This window comes from Pinus tabuliformis, chromosome 4_2, assembly GCF_031772625.1.
Source record: "Pinus tabuliformis cultivar Carrire ecotype Pingquan chromosome 4_2, CPIR1, whole genome shotgun sequence".
NCBI lineage: Eukaryota > Viridiplantae > Streptophyta > Pinopsida > Pinales > Pinaceae > Pinus > Pinus tabuliformis.
The window spans coordinates 149,756,274-149,761,960 of NC_142304.1; the positions used below are offsets into that span (position 1 = coordinate 149,756,274).

At 40.6% G+C, this 5,687-nt stretch overlaps 1 pseudogene; it reads right to left on the minus strand.

Annotated features, from left to right (window-relative positions):
* Positions 1–823: 823 nt before the first annotated feature.
* On the minus strand, positions 824–1,309 carry LOC149168637 (nuclear pore complex protein NUP43 pseudogene; annotated as a pseudogene).
* Between the last annotated feature and the right edge of the window lie 4,378 nt (positions 1,310–5,687).

The window sequence follows — 5,687 nt, forward strand, 5'->3', positions numbered from 1 at the left end:
TCTGCTTCTCCAGCAGCTCCCAGCGCTCAGAAAAAACTCCCCTCCTCTTCCTCACTCTCTCCCCTTTTTAATTACAAAATCATTATTTTTATAAATTATGCTAAAACAAAACAACAGATTGACCCACAATCTGGGCGCTGTTTTAACTAAAGCCATAAAAATAGAAAAGGATCCTCCATCTGCTCCCAAAGATAGAACAGTCTTCCATTATTCCAGCGTGAAGATTTCGAATGGCCCATGAAAACTGGCTGATGATAGAAATAAGTAATCGCACCTTTGAATGCCACTTTGCAACGATTGCCACGTTACTGATATATTTAATTCATATGCAGAAGGTTCTATAAAACAACGACTTATGTATAAACAACTCAATGCGGTTTAAAATCCTCTGATGGCCATTTAAAGATATCAACTGGGGCGTAGATCCACCTGGAGATTTAACTAAAGCTATTAATAGAAGATCGAATCTTATTTCTCTATTACACAGGCTCCCATTGATGACACAATTCTCCCATTTTCACAACTGGCCAGCCACGCGGTCTTCTACGGTTTCAACACTTGTAAGGCATTTTGAAATGCTTGTATCTGGAAAGCAAGCTGTAGTTTCCCTAAAGATAACACCATAATCTTCTCGGCTATCTGATCCATTAGTCTCCTTTGGTGAGTCCTGCCCCTTCAAAGACTTGATTAACGCAAAAAGGAAGATATTGAATTATCACCCAATGGTTTATAATACCCCTATTAATTCATTTAAGATTTTGAAGCCCCCTTCTAAATACAGGCTAGAACAGCAACTAGTTTGATAGCATAAATGGGCTATCGATTATGACCTTTTCAGAAACAGAATTGTTTCCCATTCCAAACCGCATATTACATCACTGGAATTTTCTGGATCAATATCAAAAGTATTAATTGCACATGGTTCTGCAAGAACTTCGAGCGGCGCCTCACCTGATTCCAAAACAGCCAAAATACCATCTTCTGAGCACATCATTACGGGCAGAATCTTGCTAGATGTAGTATCCAAGCCAGCAGATTGAGTGTAATGATCATATTTTACCTCCCAAACCTCACTTTCGGAAAGAAACCCTGAAATCTGTCTACTTGATGATCCAATGCCTGCAAGTGGAATGGGTTCTTGTTGCCGCCGAAGGTCCCATGCAAACACTGAACCAGAAGAGCCACCTACCACACAAATATGTTTTCTTGATGGATGGACATCAATTGAATGTATGACTCCTGTGGAACTTCCACCAATCATCTGTACAACACGTATATCCTCTGTCTTTAACGCCAATATTGAGCCCATCTATGAATTGTCTCCACCATTTGGGGGAATAAGGCGCTGACACTCTCATTGATAAGGGTCTGGAAGAACTGTATTGCATCCGCATCATCCAAAGAAGAGTCTTCATCATCAACCGGTTCAGTGGACACATCTAAAAAGCTATCCAGGCCACAAATTTGTCGTGCTTGCTTATCTGCTTCTTCTATAAGGTTTAGCTCCTTCAGCAATTCATCAATCTGGAGCTTGACAGACTTTCTTTTCCGACCTGAATTTCTGAGGTCCTCATGGTTTCCCCTTAATGGTATCAATATATTCTAGCTCTTCACGGGGAGTTAGCAGGCCACTACAGATATCACCCTTAGGACAGACAGACACAATCGACTTCAGCTCTGCCCCTTTTGTTGCTAATGGAAGTCCAGAAATGTAAGCTTCTCCTGATGTGCAACAAAAAAGTCGAGAGAGCATATAGATGATGGAAGACTTTCCAGATCCACTGTGACCAACAATAGCAAAACGTTCTCCCTCATAGAGTTTCAGGTTGAGGCCCTTTACTGCTTCAACTTCCCTATGGACTCTTTTAGTTCTTAGACTCGTTCCATGGTCAAATGACCAAAACTCCTACCATTTCCTGGGTGTAGTATAGACTTTCCTCAGATTTTTAAGCTCCACAACAACTTTAGATGCCAAACCTGGATCAACTCGCTCTATGTTGGAGTTGTCATCCTCATCTCCTCCATCAGAACCAGCTGAAACTTTTTCAGGCACATCAATGGATGTATTTATACCAAACCTTAACTCATTTAATTGTTGCCCTGACAAACTGCTCAACACCAACGAATGTGCCCGTTTGATCCCGATACCAGGGACTGCTGAAAGAAAGTCACAACCTTGTCCATCTTTAACATAATTACTCTTGTTAAGTTTGGTTCCAGGAGCGCGAGCATGAGGAGCAATAGCAGATGTGGAAACCAAAGAAGGGTCAGGTGTCGAAGGAACCATAGTCTGTTTCATACCATTAACTGTTGAATATCCTAACTTTGATTCGTGGTACCTTCCCCGAGGAAATGTTGCAGAAGTTGTTAACTGTGACCTTGCCATCCTTGTTGAAGAATTAGACTCTAACTTATGCGGCCGTATACCCTTTGAGTTACTAAAACCTGAGGGTGACTTTTTGGCAACAGTAACCCAATCTCCATTTGTATCTGTCGACTCCCTTTCATTCTTTTGCTTAAAAAAGGCTTTTAAAAACTTGCCTGTATCATCCCATCTTTTTGACAGTAGAACTCATTTGTTGTCCCCAGAACTCTTATTCTTGACAGCTGGAAAATTCAGTATTGTATTGGAAACTGCCGCCAAGCTTTGTTTCAAATGATCACCTTGTGTCACCCCTTTCACATATTCAGTAATTGATTGTGGCGCCATTGATTTGGATCTACTGAGGCCGGTTCTTGGGCAAGCAATCAACGAAACACCAAAGCAAAAAGAACTACAACCAGACATATTACCAAGATGGTTTTCCACGGTATGAATGACTTTTGACATAGTATAACCATATAATCAGGAAGACTTGCTTGCGTTGGGATCACAAGAATGTTGGAAGACATAGCCAATCACATTGACCCATTTTGAGCCTTCTGTGCCAATCTGAATCATAGAATACATTATCTCTGACTGGACTAGTACATACAAGTTTTCTGAAGCTCCCAGAAGCCGCTGCCAGTTGAAGAGCTGAAAAGCAACATTTAATGATTTCTTCTTCAAAACCCTGTTTTGAAGAAGAATCAATCTCATGTTGAGACGGAGTCTAACATTGGCTCCACTTGGGATGGCAGCTGCAGCTTCCTGGAGGTGCCAAGAACCGCAGAACTTTGGGAGAGCAGACCGTGCCTCTACCATTGGGCAATGGAGTCATCATCAACAAATCAACACAGCTGAAGACTTATTTTCACACTGAAACTGAACTCAAACAAACTAAAAGCCAACTGAAACAAGATGCTGCCCTTATGGCTGCTTATTTATGTACATAATCTATTCTAATCTGCTGTACAAACAATAGATCAGGTAATGCTAAAATGCCATATTAACCATTCAATTAAACCTGACAATGAAGCCGCTTGAGAATGCTGCCACGAAGTCACAGATGTAATTGCTGGCAGCCCTTCAGGCTCATACTGATCCTGGTCACCGAGAAGATAGCCCGATCGGTCAATCAAGCTGAAAAATGTGTCCATGTATGCCGCAATAGGATCACGGACACCGGCCTCTGTTGGCTGCCCCAATTTCTCAATACATATTTCCAGCTGCACAGTGTCAATGTAAACCTCTATAGGAAAATCTATGATTTCTTGTTTCGATGGAGGAAGGATTTCCAAGAACTTTTTAGGGTCTTGGAAATCATAAGAGTGGATCTGCTCATCTAACCATTGAATCTCATCTTCAATTCTTTCCACAAGTAACTCACAGACGCTAGGATGATAATCCAGAGATTTCAAACATTGAAGGAAAAAACTTAAAACTTCTTCATTAATTTCAACATCCACTAAGCTTTCTCTAAATTCATTTAGAGCTTCACACAGTGCAGGGTCTGCCACATACCCTACCATTGCATGAACATATCAACAGGCACTGGAATGTCTGGATCAAGTTGGAGTCGCCAGGTGAATGATTCAGCCTGCATAAGTATCTGACTGCTGTCCACCATCAGCATCAGATCTGAATTTGATACATGTACTGGGGTAAAGTGTCAATGAAGCGCTATGTTCACAAATCCCACGGAGATAGACTGAAGCAGCGTTTATCTACTAACGCTGATGTAAAACAAGAGCGTTTTCGAAGGCTTCTGGCGTAACTTCAGGCTCCGTCTAAGACTTGCGAAACAAACACATCAACCCACAAACAAGTTTGTTCTCCCCAATATGGTCGCCAATATGTTAGCGCTTGAGATTTCACCCTAGGCTGAGGAAGGTAAACCTTCAAGGCTACATCAAACCATTTCACCTCGTAGCTAGCCCTACGAGGTATGAGAAGGCTCTCTCGGGTCAGATTTGATAGATCTTATAATATAATTAGGCTGACCAAATAGAAATAAAGATTTTAGGCTAGTAAATTGATAGGGGGTTTGATTTGATGATTTGTGGGGTTTTTTAATGGAATGACGGGGCTTTTCTGGGCTGCATGGGCAAAATCACAGCTTCAAACAGAAAAATATAATGACTACACAGGTTATCAACTGAGGCAAGGTAGGCATGCAATTTAACACCAAATCTGGTTTCAAATGGGATGGCAAGACTGGTGAGGAGCTAAGGAGGGCAGACAATAACTCTGAATCCTCCTTAAACAGTAGAAAACATCGAATGCGAACAAACTTATAGGAGGAGCATATAATACTATGAATTCCTACCTAATCACTTCATTTGTTCAGCTTGAAAGGGTCATGAAATGAAATGGAACATAACTGATTACATATGAGACAAAGGGAAAAACTTATGCTAAATCAACATACCACATGAATCTCGGCAAACAGAGCTGTGAAATTCCATTAAATTCTCTATTATAAAACTGTACAATTAAAAGCTCTCTGCTTCTCCAGCAGCTCCCAGCGCTCAGAAAAAAATCCCCTCCTCTTCCTCACTCTCTCCCCTTTTTAATTACAAAATCATTATTTTTATAAATTATGCTAAAACAAAACAACAGATTGACCCACAATCTGGGCGCTGTTTTAACTAAAGCCATAAAAATAGAAAAGGATCCTCCATCTGCTCCCAAAGATAGAACAGTCTTCCATTATTCCAGCGTGAAGATTTCGAATGGCCCATGAAAACTGGCTGATGATAGAAATAAGTAATCGCACCTTTGAATGCCAATTTGCAACGATTGCCACGTTACTGATATATTTAATTCATATGCAGAAGGTTCTATAAAACAACGACTTATGTATAAACAACTCAATGCGGTTTAAAATCCTCTGATGGCCATTTAAAGATATCAACTGGGGCGTAGATCCACCTGGATATTTAATTAAAGCTATTAATAGAAGATCGAATCTTATTTCTCTATTACACAGGCTCCCATTGATGACACAATTCTCCCATTTTCACAACTGGCCAGCCACGCGGTCTTCTACGGTTTCAACACTTGTAAGGAATTTTGAAATGCTTGTATCTGGAAAGCAAGCTGTAGTTTCCCTAAAGATAACACCATTATCTTCTCGGCTATCTGATCCATTAGTCTCCTTTGGTGAGTCCTGCCCCTTCAAAGACTTGATTAACGCAAAAAGGAAGATATTGAATTATCACCCAATGGTTTATAATACCCCTATTAATTCATTTAAGATTTTGAAGCCCCCTTCTAAATACAAGCTAGAACAGCAACTAGTTTGATAGCATAAATGGGCTATCGA